A 24165-nucleotide genomic window follows, 5' to 3' on the forward strand; every position below is an offset into this window, starting at 1 on the left:
TAAGAATTAATTGATCTGTCGAAATTTTAAAAGCAATAAAGAGTTATTTACAAAATGTATGCAAAAATTACGAAAAAATGTTTTGTAGGGCACCTTCATGAGCCAATTCATTGCAAAAACTAATAGTTTTTGCACACAAAAATAAAGCTTGGACATTCTTCTTTTAAAATGTTTCATCAAAATTAAACAAAATCGTGAGTTTTGACAAAGTTATGAAGAAAACTCCAAAAAAGTTCGACAAACCCGATTTTGACAAAAACTCGACTTGAGTGACCTCTAAACCTCTTCCGAAAAATCTGAAAAAAATCTCAAAAATACTTTACCCTATAAGTTTTTAAATCATGTTGAGCACCCATGAAAATATAAAAATGAAAGATTTTTGGGACACACTAATGTATATCTTTTCTTTTCCGCTAGTCTCTAGTTAATGGCTATCAAATACATAATTCGCATTAATTAGCTTCAGCTTGTAGTTTTCTCCGATGTTTGGTGATGCAGGTTATCGGCAAAAATATATTACAAAACAGCAAGATTCTATACATTTTCAGTTTGTTGTTGATTTAAAATCCATAAATTGGACTAGCAGAAAAGAAAATATGTATATACTAGGGTGGCCCTTAATAAACGAAAGTTGGATTTTGGCCATTCTCACCCTCCAGTTTGGTGAACATTAGTAAAAAAATCATCCTGAAAAAATTTTAGGTAAATCGGTTGGGGTTAAGACCGATTGCGGCACCGCAAGCCCTCTGAAGTTTTGAGATGCATTTACAAGGGGAAAAAATTCATTTTTTTCAGTTTTTGTAAAAATTTTGCCATTAAAAAATTATTTTTGCAACTTAATTTAAAAAAATCGAAATGTGTATGTAATTTTCGTTCTAATGAGACATAAAAAACAGAAATTGGTCAAAAAATGTTAAAGTTATTAAAAATTCGCCAGGCCATTAACGTGTCTCAGGCAACTAGAACAAGAAAGGTAGGAACAAAATTAACATATTTTAATAAATATTAAAATAAAAGCTCATTTTTAATTAAAATATGTCCATATTTACTTGTATATGAGTTTTTGTCTTCGTAGGATACCATTAACCTATTCTTAGTTATGAACAAAAAAATAAAATTTTTTTAACGGCAGTTTCAAAACTCCATTTTTAAATTTTTAAAAATTTTGTTAAACAAATTTCAGAATTTGTTGATCATCTCATTGGGATTTATTAAGAATATAATAGGGAATAAAAATGTGAAAAAATTATCGAAATATCTCTTATAGTTTTTCCGCACCTGCGATTTAAATGTTGAAATTTTCGAGAAAAACCAATTATTTGGCAATTTTTACTCGAATAAGCTCTATTTCCTTACTATTATGAATTTTAAGCAAAACTTATTCAGAATATTATAGTCCAGATAATTCTTAATATACTCTGAAACTTTTACTAAAATCGGAAAACGGTAATCCTTAAATCGTGAAGGTAAAATTTTTCAGTATTTTGTTTATTTTTTTGTTCATAACTAAGAATAGGTTAACGGTATCCTACGGAGACAAAAACTCATATACAAGTAAATATGGACATATTTTAAGTAAAAATGAGCTTTTATTTTAGTGTTTATCAAAATATGTTAATTTTGTTCCTACCTTTCTTGTTCTAGTTGCCTGAGACACGTGACCAATTTCTGTTTTTTATGTCTCATTAGAACGACAATTGCGTTCAAATTATATATTGGAGCGAAATTTGTGTAGAGACATATATAAAATAAACATTTATGACCGATATAGTCCAATTTCGAGAGGACATTTGTATGGGGGCTAGGTGAAATAATGAACGGATTTCAGCCAGTTTCAATAGGCATGGTCCTTGGGCCGAAATTATATATACCAAATTTTATCGAAATATCTTCAAAATTGCGACCTGTACTCTGCGCACAAGGTTTACATGGACAGCCAGCCAGACGGACGGACGGACATCGTTTAATCGACTCAGAAAGTGATTCTAAGTCGATCGGTATACTTTAAGGTGGGTGTTAGACCAATATTTTTGGGCGTTAAAAACATTTGCACAAACGCATTATACCCTCCCCACTATGGTGGTGTAGGGTATAAATAGGTCTACATCGGAAGGCTCTGGACCACGTAATACGAATTTTCATATTATTTAGCTTTTATAATATATTCCGAAGTATTGTCTTTAACAAAAATGTAAACACATTATTTATCTTTTCCTTTTTTTTCTGTGTAATTTAAAATTAATGTAAGTACTTTTTTCGAAAAAAAATGGTGAACAATTTTTTATTTTTAAATTTGAATGCACATAACTTTTGACTCAATAGAGGTTTTTAAACAATTATTCCTTACGATTATTAATAAATTTGTTGTTAATTCAAAAAAAGATATTTCAAATCGGGAATGAATTGGATCCGTTATTACCAAAAGGTAGGTAAATAAAATAAAATTTTACCATTCAAATGCGAATAACTCGTAAAATATAAGAGATCTCGTCTATTAGATTCCATATATGTAAAAGTATTTCATACCCGAGGTGACTCACTTTGGGTTATTGTAGCTCGCTCCCCCCCTCCTCTATAGCCGTGGGATTTTATTAAAAAAGAGCTATTCGTTTAGAAGTTACAGATTTATTTCCACTTATTTTTTCAGTTCCCCCAATGTGCAGTGGTTAATTCTACAATCTTTATTTGCAACCTTCTGAATCTTTTTAAATAGCGGTATCGATTTAAGGATCACTATAGGTGCTATATAACTGACAGGATCTGTAAAACCCAGAAACCAGCCAGTTGTCTTCCCTTGACTGTAATTTTGTTAAGACCTTATAGGGATATTAATGGTTGTAGACATATTTTCAATTAAAAATAACATATCTTAATGCAACACCTTCATGTACGTGATTATATAATTGTACTGAAATTTATTGTGAAAACACAAGGTGCTGCACACTTTTTTTTTTTTTAATAGAATAAGAGCGGAAAACAGGTCAGTTGTTCGAGTATTTTTGAATAGACAGTAAAATGTGTAAAAAAAACTTATAACTTATTTTCTGAACTAAAAAAAATAGTTTGTATGTAAGAATGTTAGTGGAGAAGTATCCTGAAGTTTTAAAGGTAACAATTGACAACTTTGTACAAACTATATTGCTACTACAGCTGCAAAAATAGACATTTTGTGCATTGTAAAGTTATAAAGAGAGTGTCATTTGGTTTCATTTGCGAGACAACATTGCTAGTTCAATATCTCCAATATTGTAACAATCAGTTAAAAATCTGACACTGGCTGGACGGCTGCACGGAACTAGTTCCATATGATGCAGGGTAGATGCAATATATTGCGATTGGTTTGACTGTGTTAAATAAAATGTCTTTAAAATATTTCAGGACCATAGATAATTTTGAACGAATGTTCATCAATAATTAAATTAAAAATTAATTGAAAACCAGCATTTCGGCACATGTAACACTTTTGGAAAGATATTAGTTTTCTATGATTTTGAACTTTTGCTTTTTTTGGATTTTTGATGCTTCCATGGTTTGAAATTGTTTTCCGGATAAGCTCACTGTCCTAGAAATTAAGACTTTTTGATTGGAACAGAATAGCGACAATATAATTCTGAAGGGGTATGTTGAGTAGATAATTTTTGTAAAATAAATAGTCCAGATGTTCTACGTTTCTTTTTTGCTGTGGGTCAAATTTTTGATCGAAGGGAGTATTATACTATATGAAAAAAAAAATGTATCAAGTTAATGTCTGAGAGAATTCTAATTATCATAGTTTTATTATGGAATTTTATGGGAATCATTTTTGTGGAAGATTGATTTGCGTTTGCTAAACTTATTAGCGCTAATGGGGCTAGAGTATAACCCCACAAAGTGGGACACCTTGGGTCTAATTTTTTTTTAAATTGTTTGACCATATTTGACTTTAGAGCATATTTCCTGCTCTCCTGCTTATAATTTATTGATATTTGAGGTAAGAATCTAATTAATTCAATCTAACTATTGATTAATTTAAGTAAAAATACTCCTTTAATATATTTAAAATATACGAAAATTTCGTCGAATATTTTTCTTATCATTTGCTAAAATTTCATTAACTATTTTCCATAAACATTCAAAATACCAGCAACGTGTTTAACATGAATCTAAACTCTTTTTAAATTTCCCTTATGGTAGTTTATTTAAATTTGTCCCATAAACCCAAACTAATTAAAAGCAATAAATTACCTGAAATGCTGAACTGTTGTCAAATTATCATCAAACTATTGTTAGTTTTCGATATCAAATACATCGCAACAATACTTATACAATTTGTTATCATATAGTGTTACGCACAAAACACAAGTGATAATAAATTATAAATGTTAAAATCCACAAACAATTGACCAAAAATTATGTAACAGCAACTATAATAACTAGAACCTAAAACATTATACTAAACGAAGTATTTCACATAACAATGGACAAATAAAATCAAAATTGCTGTGTAAAAACATTTGTTAACAAAACAGTGATATGTATTCTACGTCCGATACATATGTAAAGGGTGTCCCAAAATGTAGGCAAACTTGCACAAATAGCTTGCACGGCTTTGCTGGTGCACATGCACTCTATTGTGGAAACTTTCCATGACCATTGCATAAAAATGGATAAATGTCCATGTTGCAGCGTTGAATTTTCAGGTTGATGGCTTGTTGGCATATACCTTAGACTTACTTTTATGCACAAATGTAATGACAAAATCAAATTTTGTACGAATTTTGTTTCAGGATGTGTATTGGAATTCAATACACATCCTGAAACATTAGAAAATAAATACAATTGCAAATTTTAACGAAAAATGTTACATCAAATTCACATTTACAAACATACATAATATAAAACAAGTTAGAACGAATAGGCAGTCAAGCCCGACCAATAGACCGTCTCACTTTTAATTTTTTTTCCGATTCTTAATCTACTCTAAAAACCAAGAATTTTGGTGTATAACACTTAAACATTGATAACGGGAAGTGGTTTCTAAAATCGTTTTTTCGTGTTTTAGGCTAACTGCATTTTTTCGATAAAATTCAAAAAAATCTTGCTTTAGTAATTTGCCTCTAACTCAAGCAGTTCATGACGGATTTGAACCTAATTACATGCATTAGAAAGCTAATTAAATTTCCTAAATGTTTCTTAAAGCAACATTGCCATTTTGTTCGATGGCTTTTTAGTCATAGAATTACAAATTCAGATTTTCAAATATGAACTTAATTTTTTTCAAATATGAACTTAATTTTTGCTTACCTTTTCTTATATAAAAATTAAATAAGGCAAAATTTGTATATTTCGTAAATGAAGTATGGTAGGAAGTTTTTAAATAAAGATTTTGGTGTAAAGAAAACCAGTTTTAGTTGAAATGATGGAATGACAAAAATTGTTTATTGTAAATTTTCTTCAATTTCATAAATACATTAATATAAAGTAAGAAGATATTGTTACGAAATTGTACTTGAATTCAAATATGACGATTTTAAGGGCTGATTTAAAAGTAGCATAATGATTTCAAATAACAGTTCTGTAATAGCAAACTGTAACATATCTGTGGGCATTATTAAATAAAAGCTTTCAGTTGACCATTGATCGTAAGTTGGCAACGCTGTTTGAATTCGAATATTCAGTTAAAGAACATTGTAGAAAGTATACCACAGATGGCGTATGTATTAGTAAGATCTAGAATATTCGAACTTTGACAGTTAAAGAGTAATCTAGAGTGCAGATGGCAGTGTTATAAATAGTGGCAGAGGTTGCAGTCGTTAATCAGTTTATCAGAGACGCTTTTCGAATAAACATCAACTGAGTGCCTTAAAGTGTGTTGTGTTTTTCAAGTAAATTCGTGTACATTATAAATTGTGTCTGTATTTCTTCGAATTTACAAACGTGTATAAAAAACCATAGAGTGACTGTTTAATTGTGTTGTTGTTGTAAATTTGAATAAATAAAGAGTTGTTACCATTTTCAAACTACTAAACGGCTTTTATTTGCAATCAAAAGTATCTGGTTTATTTAAAGGAAATAAACCAGCGTTTTGAAAAGTTTAAAACGTAATAATATTGATGTGGTTTTTTTCTTTTTTTCAAATTTATTAAAATTGTACTTTTGTTGGAGTTAAATGCGTTTTGTGAAAATGCTCGATGAGTTGAATCAAATCATTTTTGGAAATAAATCTAGCATTTCTAAACGGCTGGTTCGATCGGGATAAAATTTGACATGGGCGTAGCCAAGGAGTATTCGAGTTTAAGGTTTTAAAATGGGGCCTACAGAATGTAGGGCAGAACTGCTTTACGCACATCAACAGCAACATACCTGGGTATGTTCATACGTTTTGTATGGTGAATTGCTGCCGTTAGTATAAAAATGCTAATATCTAACTTGTTTGTTGGAATTTCTGTATTATTTTTCTTATTTTGTTAGAAATAGACAAAAGGTTCAAACATTTTATGATAACCAGTTTTACCCTTACATTTAGTCATTGTTTTTTGAATAAAGTGGTTGTATAGGTATGACAAAAAATGCTTTTTATTGAGTTTTTGCAAAGATACAAATTTTCAAAATTAAAATAATTTTTTTATTTATTAATAGTTTTTAATGAAATTTTACAGTTGTATAGACTCTTCTATTAGATATATTTATTTATAATCTGGAATCCCGTAATTCCCTAGAAAGTTTTGAAAAATCATAAAAATGGGAGTTTTTAGTTTTTTTGCTATAATATCCACACCAAGGGCGGGGTTATTGGGTGGGTAAAAACGTTGAAAAAATACAACACTTTTCAATTTGATCATTATATTTACACATTTACATGCGTTTTACTATTGTTCGAATAAAACTCGAATTATTCGAATAATTTAAATTTTTTTAAAAAATATGTAGGTTTTATAATATTTTATTATTAAAGAAAAACAAAAAGTAATTTTAAAGTTAACAATTCAAGTATTGATAATGTTAAAAAAACATTCGAAAACAAAGTCCATCATTAAATTTTCATCAGAAATATTCTGATCAGATTAACTCCCGAACAATCTACAAAACAATTGACTGGCAAACCCTTTAGTTGAGCTAGTTGGACATGATCCTGAATTCAAATACAATATAGACGTATTAAGAACTTTTTTTATGTCGTTCATTAATTCGGGTTTTAAATTGAGAAACTAATTCTCTAGTAAATTAATTATTCACTATTTCTGAATTATTTATAACAAATTGTATTATACAACACAAGCTCTATCAGGCTTAATATCAACTTTGCTTAATAAAGTGGTCTTGTGGAATTACACAATAAAGGGCTAATTTGAAGTCAGGCAGTGCATGATTGACGCATTTACAAATACGCAAAAATTTTATTACCATGTTAGACAAAGATATTCAACGATGTTCAAAATCATGTATAAGACGAACTCCATGCTGTTCTTGCAACAAAACGTTAGTTTGCAATATTTGTGTTTATCATTCGATTTATTATATATATTGCAACACTTACGTACCCGGTTAATAACATCGCTTATATACATATATTTTAAGATCATGACCTTCATCTATTTCAATGTTATCATTATAAAAGTCATCCTTAATACCACTTTCGATGACCGTTTCAAAATCACATTCTCCCTCACTTTCAACAACACTTTAATCTAAGTTAATATTTTGATTATTAATTACGATTCATCTAATATTTCGACAGCTAAATAACGAATATTTTATTCCGTATCTTTTATTTTCAGTGGTTCAAGTCCTAAGTTAAAAATTTTGAAAGATTTGTTTTTAGAATTGTAACTTCTTGCAGTAATATTTATATATTTGTAGAAGGAGCTATCGGAACACTCATCTACAGTGATCGAAAATCCCTTTGTCTTTAGTTACTTGTCAAATTTCAGAAACACTACAATTTTTGTGAGTCATTATTACTTATTTAAATTTGGAATTATGAAAAATTTTAAGCAATTTAATAAATTTAAATATATATGAACATTTATTCGTTTTATTCGATTATTCTACATAAAATTGTTCGAATAATTCGTTATTCGAAAATGGCCATTTTTAAATTGTTCGAATAATTATTCGTAAGAAATTATTCGATTAATTGAACGATCATGTATGTATGCTGTTGACTTAAGGATACAACTTTGTAAATGGGCTTTATCTTCCAAACGGGTAATCCTTACCTAGACAAACTTGGGACACTTGCGGAAAATAGTTTTGGCTAGGATAGCAAGAAATTTCAAGTCGATCCGATTATCCCATTATAAGGTATCTTTATGGAAAAAAATATAATATAAAAACTGGTCCGATTTTTCGACTATGACTTAGGAATTTGATCTATTTTTGACCAAAATTTCGACCTTGGGCCACATGTTCTAAAATCCCTATGTGTTCCCTATGTATCCCCAAAGTATTTTCCCAGCCCCGATGGAAATGTGGGACCTATGTGAAAATTTTAAAAAATACAATTTTTTGGGTTTTTCGCTCCAAATTTTAGGAATTTTGGGATTCCCTTTGACCTTTTGACAAGTTTTTTTTTAGACTTTGTTATTTAGAATGACAAATATAAACAAATTTTGACAATTTCATTGAGTTTTGTCAAATAAAGGGATTCTAAGTCGATTGGTACTCTTTATGGTGGATGTTAGATTAATATTTTTGGGCGTTACAAACATCGGCACAAACCCACTGTTGTGATGTAGGGTATCAAAAAACTCACAAATATAAATGAAACGGTGAGAATGTGTTTGTTACTCACGTATAGCACACTCACACATACATATATAAATGCTGAACATTACGCGAGAATTTTTTGTTGTACACAGAGAAACCAGTTTCGTGATAGCAACCGAATTTGTTGTCAATCGAATGATTCTACCTTAGTGACCGAATTGTACAGTTGTGGCTACAAAACTTTAGAAGGGGTAAAAAAAGAAGCAATTATGAATCTGTTTTCTCTGTGTAGAAACCATTTCATTTCAAAATAGTTTAGTATATTTTGTGTGTAAAACATGTTTTTTTATTGTAATTTCTCCTGTTTTGTTTTTGGAATTCTTTTAGACAATTAAAATGATCAGCAAATTTTGTAATAGTGAAATTTATCAAAACTAAATGATGCCATCATCACGAATACTGATCCTAGATATTTAAATGTAATTATGGAATAACTATAATTTCTTCCTAGAACTGCTAAAATGTAAAATTTTAGACAAATATTGCTTATATGTATATTGCTTACTAAAAACTAATTACACGGTGCTACAGTGATAAAAACTGGAAAACGAACTAGCATGGAATATAGGTCTTATTGAGTACATTACATATTGTGTCAAACAATTTCAGAAACTCCCTAAAATTCAGAAGTTATTCTAAACAAATGGTTTTCGCTGATGTTAGATCTTGAACTCAATCTGTTTTTGTCCAATTTTAATTTTTTAACAGGGTAAGGCTTAACATTTTTTTAATCTGCGCAGTTTTTTTTTTACAAATATATCCAATTTCTTTCCGCATTTTCCTATTTATTATGCCTCGGCTTCATACATTTCTTACTCCTCAGATCAATAGTTTAAAAGATACGATTTTTTTATAAGCTAGATTGGTGATATTTCCCACTGTGCACCGTGACTATAAGTTTATTCTACAAAAATGATCTACTCAACATGTGCTTTCAGAATCATAGGGTCGCTAGTCTGTTCCAAAACTGCTGTTGGACAGTGTTATTAATAAAATATGTTTATCATACTTTTTTATGGATATTTGTTTTACAAACGTTTGCTAAATTTAATATTTTATATAAAAAATGCAACTCCGAAGGTATTAAGCAGATACTTTTGAGTATCGAGTACTCAAGAAAACAGTTGATATTAAGTACTCATTTATTCAATACATTTATATCACTAGATCATAATATTATTTCAGTGGATCGTAAATATGAATACGTTAGATCATAATATGATTTTATTGGTGCATAATATGATTAATTTGGGTCATATAATGACTGATTTGGATTATAATATGATTACTTCAGAACATATTATAATCATGTATGACATTAAGATTACGACTATATTTATTCATAATATGTTTAAGAAAACCATGTTTTTTCTGTGCGTGTAAATAAAAAAATATTATTATAATTAAAATTTTATGGTTTATGTTCTCGCAATGGTAAGTCCTTTATGTAAATTAATATGTTTGAGTGCATGTGTGTACAAGATATTAACAAACTTTGACGAATTTATTACCTTCTATAGTTGAACAATTTGTTTTATGCTTAAACAAATATTTAGAACTAACCTTTTTTTCTGTCTCCAAACAAACGTAAACTACCTTAATATCCATGCTTGCTTTATTTTTCATCATTAAAACTTTAAAACTACATAAGTACATATGTAGGCATATACAAACATCACTTGCTGTTGGATTTTGGCAAAGAGACAGTTGTCTATCAAGTCTTTTATTATGCCAACACGTGTTGTTTTTGCTTTATAGTTTTGAATTGCAAAATTTTCCTACTTAAAGTCCAAACAACATGACGATTGAACACAACAGACTGTTTGTTTCCTTAGAACTTATTTTTAAATATGTCATCTGAATTAATAAAATCTCCAACATGTGCTCATCCCATCCTTATTTACATATATACTATATGTATGTACGGAAACTTTACTGTTTGAATAGATGGATGTACCATTTTACATTTGTAGATGATGACTTGTAATATTTTCATAAATTGAAAAGACAAATAAAATACTTGTATGAATCTGCATACTTGAACATTTGCTAGATTTCATTTGCTAAAACATAACAAACGCTAGTGCAACTTCTATACATACATTCGTACAAGGGTTCCTAATTTCCCGGAGTTTTGCCATTCCAAGAAATAATAAGAAATCCATTTTTTACCAGGAATTTCTTAATAAAAATAAAAGCCAGCTACATTCAGTAAATAATGTACATATTTTTATTAACAGATTTGAGAAGTCCGACTTAGTTAAATGTGGAAAAATGCTTAATTCTTTTCGTTTTCAAATCAGAGTGAATATAATCAGTAGAGCAACCCACTTCGTATTGAGAGGAAATAAGTGATTTTATTACTTCCCTCAAATTAAACCATGGCTGTTTTAGGACGTCTCCCAAAATATTTTAGGTCTAGTGATAACAAAATTACATTTTTCTCTGTGTTGGTGTAATAGTCATTATTTTCTTTTAATATGAAGTTTTAAACATCTTTTTAACATATTAATTAATACTAGTTTACAAAGTTTTTGTAACTGATGCGAAACATAAATGAGTTTGTCATTTTAGGTTGTCAAACTTTTGAGAAATATACAATATTCAGAAAGAAGATACTAAAGATACCTAGGTGGTGCTAATGTGACATTAAGTGACTATAAACTTCATCAAGTTTATTCGCTTAGAATCTTTTAAATATAATCCAGACTTAATGGTTAACGCATTACAATTGAGTATTAGCGATAACAAGCAATTTTATTAAAAAACAAGTAAGAGAGCTATATTCATCTGTGCCGAATCTTATATACCCTTCACCAAATTATACTTTAAAATAAATTTGTTTAAATATTTTTAGGTAAACAAAATTTTATTTTTTTTTTAATTGTTTTCCAAATTTTTTTTTTTAATTTTTTTTAAAAAAATTTTTTTTCCAAATTTTTTTTTTTTTTGAAAAAAAATTATGACAAAAAAATTCGGGTTAAAAAATATTTTTCCCGATTTTGACCCATTGTAGGTTCAACTTACTAAAGCCTTATCTACATCGTTGCAATGGACTTTGAAATATCTATCATTAGATATCTATATTGTCTATATTAATGACTTAGTAATCCAGATATAGATCAAAAATAGGTCAAAAATCGAGGTTGTCCCGGTTTTTTGCTCATATCTCCGTTATTTATGGACCGATTTTGCTGATTTTAAATAGCAAACTTCTCGAAAGCATGTCTGACAGAATTATTGAAGATTTGGATCCCGAAGATATCTGGGGTCTTCAGAAAATTGATTTCAACAGACAGACAGACGGACATGGCTTAATCGACTCCGCTATCTATAAGGATCCAGAATATATATACTTTATAGGGTCGGAAATGAAAAATGTAGAAATTACAAACGGAATGACAAACTTATATATACCCTTCTCACGAAGGTGTAGGGTATAATAATAGCCTCTGGTTCAAGCGAAGTGTTGTTAAAATGTATTCGCCTTCAGTCCTTCTACGCGTATGAACGTTTTTTAATTCATACGATAATAATAAGTATACGCCTGCTGTGTTTATTATACATATTTATTATTGTTAATTTTTGGAAACGTGACGTATGAGAAATATTTATTTCAGCATCAAGTTTAATATTGAGTATACGTCAGAAAAAAAAAAATAAACAGTTTTTTGAGTAATTTGTTTATTTGAGTTTTTGGTAGTTGGCTCTTTATTTATATCGCTTTATGCTTAGAAAAAAACTCAAACTTGACACCCTACACTAAGTAAATGAGCAAAAACATTTTTCCTTTAAAATTTTCGAAATGGGCCTTATATAGGAGCTATTATGGACAGATTACCATGAAATTAGGTCGTGCGATTTATGTCTATATGAATGTTATTTATGTTGAATTTTATGTGTATACCAACTTTTTTAGGAGAATTGTGCACGTTAAAGTGATTTTCGAAAGCGAGTCTTATATGGGAGCTATGGATAATTATGGACCGATCATAATAAAATTTGGTGACATGAATTCCGTATTTATAAAACTTATTTAGAGCAAAATTTGTGAAGATACCGATATAAATTAAACATTTATGACTGATAAAGTCCAATTTCAGGTTGTCATTTGTATGGGGGCTAGGTGAAATAATGGACCGATTTCTGCAGTTTCATTAGGCTCCGTCCTTATATTACATGTACCAGATTTGATAGAAATATCTTAAAAATTGCAACCTGTACTCTGCGCACAGAGTTTCGGGCTCGGTTTTAACCGAAACCGAATCCGCGGTTTTCAAGGCCTAAAACCGAAACCGACAATCATTCTTCGGTTTTCACTTTTAATTTATTTTCAGTTCAATGGTAGGCTAACTTTCGCAGGCTAGGCAAGGAAACCTTTTAATAAAGAATGACACAAACTCATTTAAAAATATTTGTCATACGAGTATTTCCTGACAATTTAACGTCAAATGACTTTTTATTTATTGAATTTAAAAACAATAATGCAAAACTTTTGTTACAAAAACTTAGTTATTTTCAAATATCCGATAAAAGTATGGAGGACTAGCTGGCCGGGTATGCTTCGCCACCCCAATTGGAAGAAAGAAATAGTACTATTAGGTCTCCCTTTGTGAATTAATATTAATTCAGGATAACATGTCTGTAGTTCCTTGTTAATTAATTCATTGTAAAGTAGATTCTGTCTCATTTAAAAAGTATTATTAGAATAAAAAAGTACCATAAATTCCCATTTTGTATTCCCACTCCTCTATTATAGATAATGCTAAAGAAAGGTAACACTAAAGTCACATTTGATGAATTTTAACACATTCAGATTCATGTGTGCCTCACAATTTTACTGATTCTAGGTTTAATATTATAGAACATTTAAAAGGTATCATTTTTAGAACGAAAAAGTACCCCTTAGATGGTTTAGCCTCATTTTCTTGATTATTTCATTACTAGGACATCAACACTAATGTATATAAGCTAACTAATTTAAAATACACCTTAAAAAAGTACCATTAAAAGAAAGAGTACCAATTTTCCTTTATCATATTGAATTTTTAATTTGTATAGCATTTCCTATATTATAAACTGATTTTGTTTCTATAACATTAATATTTAACAAATTATCCCAAAACCGCAATAAAACCGAAACCGATCGGTTGGACGGACATCGTTTAATCGAGTCTAAGTTGTGTTTTAGACTAAGATCGATTCAGAAAACGATTCTAAGTGGATTCTTTAAGGTGGGTTTTAGACTAATATTTTTGTGCGTTACAAACACCTGCACAAACGCATAATACCCTCCCCACTATGGTGGTGTAGGGTATACTTACTTTCTTTTTATTAATTAATTATTGTTTTCACATAGTTTATTTTACTAATACATTCTCACCACTTAGGTTTTTGACAACTATGTTAGGTTTATGAGAGCAGATTATTAGTTCTATGTGTATTTATCTATTTATGTTTCAGAATTTCAATTTTAAATTAAAAAATTCCAAATAAATTTGAAATCGAGAAAATTCAAAATAATATTGAGAAACATTTATAAATTATTTTAAATTAAAAAAAAATCATTAAATTCCACATAAAATATATAATTTACTTTTTAGAAACATAGTATTCAACCTGCTGCAAATGATTTATTTTGGTCAATTTCATATGAAACCAATTTTCATGAATTCAGAAGGATAAACATACATATTTATGTTTATGTAGAGTAAGATACAAATTACACAGTGCAACAGTGCAAAAAACACACGATCATGACAGTATACGTTCGACTCCACTACCAAAGGGTAATAAAACCCTATACTCAGTTTGTCCATGACCATTTTTTTTATGGGCCCCCAAACATTCTGAAAATCAGTTGGCCCTCAAAAAATGGTGTCATCAGTTTTTGGCCAACAGCTAATTTAGACTTGGAGATACCGCTAACTTTATATGGCAATAATATAGCTAAGAGTCCGCCAAAGAAAGAAGAATTTTGTTAAAATTTTTTTAAAAAAAATTAAAAAGCTATTTTTTTGAAAAAAAAATATAGGAGGACAAATTTTTTAGAATAACTTTCAGGGACTCCTAAATTTCTTGCGTCTTGCGGTCTTGCCTGATCAAGATTGGGTAACACGATGGGCCCGGATCATACTGATAATATCGCAGTGCAATGCAGATCTATACACTCGAACATACTTTTTTTTAACAACAAATCTTTGTTTTAGCGTACAAAGGTACGCTAAAACAAAGTGATCTTTGTGAGCTATTTAGAGTATCTAGTTGTGGTCAGATTGCATTGATAAGTTCACAAGAGTTATTCAGATTTACCTTAGTTACAACTTTGCCAAATATTGTTAGTGAAAAATTAGGAGTCCCTGGTGAAAAAAATTTTTTCTTCCTATATTTTTTAAAAAAGTGCACGAAAAAGCTATTTTTGGGTAAATTTTAACAAAATTTGTCTTGCTCTTAGTCTGGACTCTTAGCTATATTATTGCTATATAAAGTTAAGCGGTATCACCAAGTCTAATTTAGCTGTTGGACAAAAACTGGTGATTTTTTGAGGGCCCACTGATTTTCAGAATCTTTGGGGGCCCATAAAAAAAATTGGTCACCAAAATGGAAAAACTGAGTATAAGATTTTACTACCCTTTGGTAGTAGAATCGAACCTATACTGTCATGATCGTGTGTTTTTCCATTTGTTGCATAGTGTTATTTAAATTAAAATTTTTTCAATTTTATTTAAAACTTTTTCAATTTTTTTTTGGAATTTTTGCAATTTCAAAGTAAATTTTCTGTTTTAATAAATTCGAATCATTTAATTGGATGATTGGATCACTACAAACACATTTTATCTGTGTAGAAATATTACTGAGACTATATACTTATAAAGATATTCCCGAAATTGCCGGGATTTTCTTTAAAACTGTTTCACGATTAAAAACCCTAATACATATGTTTTTACATACCCACATGAATTGACGTAACTAAAGAAAACTGACATATGAAATGAATGAAAGTACGTACTTTGTACTCAAATTATGTAAATCAACTTGTTTAGAAATGTATTTATGCATTGTTTGTGTTATTTCTTTTGCTCTGTTTTATTTTATTTTCTATGAGTACAAGAATTTACGAAAATATGAGTGTTGTAACCTTTTATTTTGTCAAAATACATATTTTTTTAGTTTTCTTTTTATATACTTCTACAGTTATATTAAGATGGTCCCATTTAAATGGATATATTAAAAATTTAAATTTAATTTCAATGTTGGCTCGCGTTACAGATAAGCCAGCATCATTCCTAAAGTTACCGATATACATAATTGTAAAAATCGTTACCTCTAAATAAAGTTACCGATATTCTATAAATAATTTAAATTATAAATTATTCATAATCAATTTTTAAATTTATTACAGGCTAGCGGACCCGACAGACGTTGTCCTGTCCAAATTAGAAAAAAAGTTCGATTTGTGAATTTGTGAGAAGCTGTTTAAAATGTGTAAAAATAGTTAAAAAGAGAAAAAAAACGTATTTTTGAATGATAATGTTTGATTTATATTTTATATTAATCTTATGGTGTTCTATTTACCTTACACAGTACAACACCTGATTTTGGGACTCAATTCTGACAATTGCACGTGAAAGTAGCCCCAAAAATAAGAACTTCTGCATCATTAGTTTTGTCAAGTTGGCTGCCGTAATAATTTTATGACCATACGAATTTTTTTTCCTCAAGGTGGATTTTTATCACTTTTTCTATATTTTAGCACGGTTATATCTCGTATACCGTACGGAATATCTCTTTTGTGGCTGAAGCAAAGTTGTAGATATTGAATAGTAGAAAAAAAGTACGGAACATACCTACCCGAAAAAAGTGGACCCAGAGCCTTAAAAATCGCAAAAATGCCCATTTTTAAATTTTTTAACCAATTTTTCACCTTTTTTGCTCAATAACTGGATTACAAATCCAATTATGGACCGATCGCCATGAAATTAGGTCGTGTGATTTGTGTCTATATGAAAGTTATTTATCATGAATTTTGTATGTTTACCATAATTTTTATAAGATTTATTCACTTTAAAGTGATTTTCGGAAGCGGGTCTTATATGGGAGCTATGAATAATTATGGACCGATCATAATAAAATTTTTTGACATGAATGTTATATATATAAAACTTATTTTGAGCGAAATTTGTGTAGATACATATATAAATTAAACATTTATGACCGATAAAGTCCAATTTCGGGAGGGCATTTCTATGGGGGCTAGGTGAAATAATGAACCGATTTCAGCAAATTTCAACAGGCTTCGTCCTTGGGCCGAACAAATTATATGTACCAAATTTTTTTATGATCGGTCCATAATAAGTCATAGCTCCCATATAAGACCCGCTTCCGAAAATCACTTTAAAGTGAATAAATCTTATAAAAATGATGGTATACATACAAAATTCATGATAAATAACTTTCATATAGACACAAATTACACGACCTAATTTCATGGTGATCGGTCCATAATTGGATTTGTAATCCAGTTATTGAGCAAAAAAGGTGAAAAATTGGTTAAAAAAATTTCAAAAATGGGCATTTTTGCGATTTTTAAGGCACAGGGTGCAACTTTTTCGGGTAGGTATGTTCCGTACTTTTTTTCTACTATCCAATATCTACAACTTTGCTGCAGCCACAAAAGAGATATTCCGTACGGTATACGAGATATAACCGTGCTAAAATATAGAAAAAGTGATAAAAATCCACCTTGAGGAAAAAAAATTCGTATGGTCATTAAATTATTACGGCAGCCAACTTGACAAAACTAATGATGCAGTAGTTCTTATCCTTGGGGCTACTTTCACGTGCAATTGTCAGAATTGAGTCCCAAAGCAATGAACTGAAAAATGTTGTACTGTGTTATGATTGAAAGATCGATGTTCAGGTAACCAAGTAAAATAAAGAAATACATTTTTCGATTGCTTTGCTGTGATATCATAATTTCGTTCATTGCAATGCTCTATGATACACGACATTTTTTGTTGATGTCTGGCACGTAAACAAATAATGCAGATGGTGTTCCAACACGGGAACAGACGACATATGGAGCCAACGTCTTGTCCTTTGTACTTCCTTTAAGTATTGTTGACTCGAGGACGTTATGCATCAGGCTTTTTATCGCAAGCCAGGTGCCTTTACAAAGACGTGGCCCGATTGTGAGGCGGTAATCTTGGTAATTCCAGCGAGTTGGATAGTTGACGACAACATCTTGGGAAGTAACAGAATCCACCCATTTGTATGTCATCATTTGACACATGCGACAGCAAATTCAATTCGTCGACATCAATGTTTTTCGGAGCCAATCAATCATGATTTTTGTAATTTTCGGATGAGTTTGGATTTTGATTCGGTGAACTAGCAGAAAGCGTTGGAAAATTAAATGCAGCCGTTCGAAATGTCAATCGGGATTTTTCCGTTGCCAATGTCCAGCAATTGTTTGGAAAATGCTTCTCCAGATTGATCGTTCTGCAGCTCGACACACATGTTCATAATTTGAGTTTCTTGACGTGTTTCCATAAAACGGACGACTTCAAACATGTATTAAGTTCATCGGTTTGCGTTGACCATGGAACCACTGGCAATGTTTGCCAAAAATCACCTGCCAACAGAATCATTGCACCTCAAAACCCGATTTGATTGTTTCGTAAATATTGCAACGTTTTGTCTAATGACACCAAATACTTTTTATACACCATTGTACACTCATCCCAAACGATCAGTTTGCTTGCTGCAAAACTTTGGCCATCGCACTATTCTTGGAAATGTTGCATGTTGGATTTTCATTGGTTTGCATATTCAATGGCTGAATGAGCAGTTCGACCGCCTTCCAAGAACGTAGCAGCAATTCCTGAGCGTATCGTTGCCAAAATCAACGCGATCAGAAGTTTTTCCAGTTCAACCGGGAGCGTGCAAACAAAATCCTTCCAGTTCCATCTTTCACAACTTTCATAAGAGTGTCGTATGCAGTGGAAAGTTTGTTCGAACTGATTCCCTTAAGGCATCGCAATGATATTGTTTTTCGCGTCGCAACTCTTGATTAAATGCATCGTGCATCGGACGATTGGGAACTGTCATGCCTAACTCAGATAATACCTGCTTCGCCATCATCAATCACATGTCCTCAATTAATCAACAATCAAAGACTCGTTGAAAAATTTCCTCGCCCAGTTGCAAATTTGGATCTGATGTTCTATACGCCTTTGATGCAAAATATCATCACACATGGAATCTTTATACTTACTTCAAAAATCAGTCGGTTTATCTCAACATGCTTCCCATATGTTGAGATGTGCGTATTTGATGAGCATTTGACGAAAGCACTGCATCTCCGAAGGATTATTTCCAATGAGTGTCATTATCTAACAATCGCAAGCGTTGACACGTTTCTTTATATTTCGGAGTATAGCAGCGTTCGGGCAAAGTCACTTCCTTTGGTTACATATTTGCAGATGTATTTGATAAGTGGGCGTGGACAATTTTTCTTTCTGTTGCGAAAATTTAAAAAAAAAATTACCCAAATCCGTCCAGGCGTCTTGCCTGCGAAAAAGTGGGCGTAAAAGTAGTCATGGTCAATTTTTTCTTTCCGTAAAAACCTATGTTGGACTATGACGAATATTTGACAAAAAAAATTGTCCAAATCGGTCCAGCCGTTCTCAACTGATGCAATTACCAACGAACGACATTTGATTTTTGTTTATATAGATTTACTAGCTGTCCCAACAAACGTTGTTCTGCCATAGCTCACACAAAGTTTGAAGACTCCCACTATAATACTACTCCAGATATGCAATAATAGATTTTTACTTTGTATGGGAGGTGCCACGCTCATTGTTCCTAGATAGGTCAATTGTGAATCTAAACCATCCACGGACCACTCAAACACACACAAACAATTTCATCCAAATTGGCCCAGCCTTTAAGGAGGAGTTCAGTTACTAACACACGTACATAAGAATTATATATATAAAGATAAAACAAATTTGGTATGGAAATTTGGTTTTATAAGCCTTTTATAAAACAAAAAATTAATTATGAATAAAGGGGTTTAATTTCAATAATATGATTTGAAAAACAAATTAATACATTTTTTATAAAAGGTCCGTTTCATGAGCGGTTACTAGATACAACAAACCAAGAATCATTTTCAGGGAGCATTACAAAAAGACTTTCTTCTGTAAGTCAGTCTAATGTACACACAAAAACCAAAATTATTCATTCCGACAATTGTTGATTGGCATGGCTTTTGTTTTCTTATATTTTACTTCTGTTATATTTTTTGTTGTGGTTCTGTTTTTCTTATTGCATTTTTATAGTTTTCTTCTTTAATTCACTTCCTTCAAATAGTTTTTGGTTGTGTCTTTTACTTTTTGTTGTTTCTCTGCAAATATTTGCCAATATTACAATTGCAAATGTAGTGGCAAAATGTACATCAAGATTACCTACGTGTATATATGAGATATGTATGTATTTATTATATTTTCTTTACAGTTCACTGTGGTTCCAAATCAAAATCTAGGTGGACAAAATTATTTGGCGATCTTTTTATATAGAATTGGTGTCTCCGATTCCAAAAAAAATTCTTAAAAGATCAATATAAACTTTTTTCAAGTTACAGTAGGGTCTAGATATACATATAAAAAACATTAATAAAAAAATAAAAGAATACGTTTTCAAATCTGTATTTACTATATTTCAAATTACAGTAGGGTCTAGATATATAAAAATCAATAATAAATAAAGAAATATTTCTAAAAATTCCATTCCGTAAAAATTAAAAAAAAGTATTTCGGCGGGTGCTGGCGGCTATAATTTTTTTACAAAGACATTCCCCAGAAGTTTCTTTAAATTATGTATATAGTCATTGGACGGGCTTGGACGGTCATTTTTTTGGCAAGCTATATAACATTCTTAGAAAAAAAAAATATCAAAAAAATATGACATGAAAAAGGAGAGGCCCATAAATATAAGATATACATTTAATAATATCTTATATTTTGAAGTATATCTATGTTTTGAAGTATGAATTTCTATATGGTAAAACCATTGAGATATATCTAATTTAGTAAAGCAGTAAAATATTAAAAAAAATTAACGGAAATATGATTAAAAATTTGTTGAACTTGCGGCGCTTCTGTCGAGAAAACAAAATGTCCAATTGAAAAACCCATTTGTATTGGAGGAGAGCAGATTGTCAGCTTCCGAAAAAACTTAGTTTTTCCAAATTCTGAAGATACTGATTTTCATAATTTTGTCCACCTAGATTTTGATTTGGAACCACAGTGCAGTTGTGTTCAATGAAGGATATATGATGTAGTTGTAAATTATTTACATCCGAATGAGGAGTGTATGAGACCAATTTTGTTGTTCTGCTATATTTGTTGCTTTGTCTACGTGTGTAATATCAAAGAAAACATTTTGTTGATCAATAATCTATTAAGCAATGAAGTATTTAATTTAGAATACTAACATTATTTTCGACAATTCTATCTACTAATATGTGATCTGTGTAACATTTTGGACCAATCTTTAACTTAATTTTGTTTTTTAAGTATCGATGCCAACATTTGTAAGAGATTCATAAAGAAGATAAACACTTCTAGTTTCTCCGCTTCGAATCTCTTATATATCTCCCAGACAAATACCCAGTAGATAAATTTTCCTAAAAGCTAACTCGACAGTAAATTCAAATCTATATCTACGAGTAAAAATTACCAAATATTTTTACTCCATAAGTAACTAAACACTTATCTATCAGTGCTTATTTGTTGAAATTAATGGCATTAATAGTGAATGCATTCAAATTGAGGTTTAGCGGTAATAACCCATTTTGTTGAAAACAATAATAGCTCCTGATTCATGCAAAGTGCTATTAAAATTTATTCGCCTTCGGCTCTTCTACGCGTATGAAGGTTTTTTCATTCATACGAAAATATAAAGTATACGCTTGTTGTGTTTACTGTATTTGTTATTGTGATATAATATTTCTCATACTGACGTATGAGAAATATTTATTTCAGACACAAATTAAATATTAAGTATACGTTAGAAATCAATAGATTTTCTATGCATATGAGAAGTCGCAGAACAAAAGGTACTTTTTTGAAAATTTAAAAATTTTGGGAAATTGATTTTTTCTAGAAGATTTCAACCTAAATATTATAAAAATACCAAAAAATGAATTTGCAAAAAAATTCGAAAATTACCTTTTGTTCTGCGGCTCCTCATATGTGGAATTTCATGTCAACTTTTAAAAACGATATCTTGCGATCGGGATGAAATGAACCAAGTTTAGTTATATTGGATAGTAATTTAGATACAATTTTTCAACAAGATCGGTCAAAAATATGGGGTCACTATTTTGTCCAAATGGGCTCTTTTTTTCCAAAAGAAAGCTTAGGTCTTTTCATTGAAGAGTTATATAGTCGCTTAGTTTGATGCGAGTTGCATATCTATTAAAATAAATGTTTTGTAACTCAAGACATAGAATTTTTGACTTTTCTTGGAAAATCAAAAACTTTTTTGGCTTTTTTTTTCAAAATGAACACTTGTTTTGAAGGTTTTTCATCACCGATTGGTATTATTATTTTCTTAAAATTTCGACTCTTGAGATATATTCAGTTGTTTTTATTCTGTAGAAAATGTTGATCCGTTGTTTCAGCTGCAGATATGCAGCAGTAGAAGTTGGAATTAACAAAATACACTGTGATCACTGAAATCTTTTGGAGAATAACCATATATCTTCTTTGGGTTAAAATAACCCACAAACTCTATTATCGCTAAAATTTGGAAAATATGCATATTTTTGATTTTTTGTAAAAATTTTGCTATTAAATAATTACTTTTGTAATTGAATGTAAAACTTTCAGAACATATTTAGTATTATCTGGCCTATAAGCTTCTGCATAGGTTTAACTTAAAGTGCATAACGGTAAGTATCATTCGACAAAATTGGCCAAAAAATTAGTTTTTCCCGAAAATTGCAATATTTAAATCGCAGGTACTGAAAAACAACATATATATAATATTTCCTATTATAATGTCAAAAAATCCCAATGTAGCGATCAACAAATTCTGAAATTTGTTTAACAAACTTTTTAAAAAATTGAAAACGGAGTTTTGAAACTGCCGTAAATACTGATATATTTTAGTAAAAATTAGATTTTCTTTTAATATTTCTCAAAATATGTTAAATTTTTTCTAAATTTCTTGATCAAGTGGTCTGCGAAACTTTAATGGTCTGGAGAAATTTTAATAATTTTAATAATTTTAAAATTTTTTAACCAATTTTTGTCACTTATATCTCATTACAACGACAATTACGTACAGATTTCAATTCTTTTGGACTCAATTCCAAAAGCTATTATTTTCTAGCAAAATTTTTACAAAAACTAAAAAAATTGCATTTTTTCCAAATTTTTGCGAAAATGTGGTTCATTTTGACCTAAAGGAGATATAGGGTTAATATGTAAAAGATTTTTTTTAATGCAATTTACTTAAAATATATAAATCTACATATTTCTGAAACATATTGCAGAAAAAAAAAGTGAAGGAGTTTCACAAATTTATTTCATATAAATAGTAAAATTTTGCATATATCTGACCTTTTACCTCGATGCGCGTCTGTAAGAAAATATCTCAAAATTTTGAGGGTATTTCAAAATCTTTTAAAACGGTTTTAGTATGTCCTCACCTTGTCCTACAACCGTCACTAAGTTGCTTTTCAAATTCTGGCAAAAAGTATTTTTGTGTAGCAGAGTATGATTTTCAAGTTCTGTTTTGATTGATTTTTTTACATTCAAATAAAGGGTATTCCAATAGGGACTTCCGAACTTTTACATTTGATAGTGGTCATATTGTTCATATTCTTTTTCGTTCACTTTTGTTTCTCGGTGTAATAATCACATGAAATAGCCTGATTAATAGTTTATAATGGTTGTTTAAATCATCATAGATCTTTGTTCATATCTTTGCTACATTTATTTGCATTTGTTGAAACAAAAATCAAAGCAATAAAAAATGTTTACTATGAAAAAATAAATGATTGAATATTTGTTCTATTTTGCTGTTAACTGATTGAAGTTGCACAAATATAGCTTGTGCATCTATTTGAAAGCAGATTTGTTTTAATGTACTATATGTAAGACATGGAAAATATTGATTTAGTATAACGCAAATGCAAATAGTTTCCATATGAAATTTGGAAACAAGTTTCTTCAAAAAAATCTTATGATTTTTAATTTTTTTACAGTAGATATATAAATCGATGGCTTAATATAAAAAAGGCGTAAGTCGATTTTTTGTTACTTTATAGTAGAAGGAAAAAACTTAATAAAATCCATAAAATTTTAAAAACAAGAAAAGTTTCAATGCAATTTTTAAAAA

The sequence above is a fragment of the Calliphora vicina genome, chromosome 1 (assembly GCF_958450345.1).
Source record: "Calliphora vicina chromosome 1, idCalVici1.1, whole genome shotgun sequence".
Classification (NCBI taxonomy): domain Eukaryota; kingdom Metazoa; phylum Arthropoda; class Insecta; order Diptera; family Calliphoridae; genus Calliphora; species Calliphora vicina.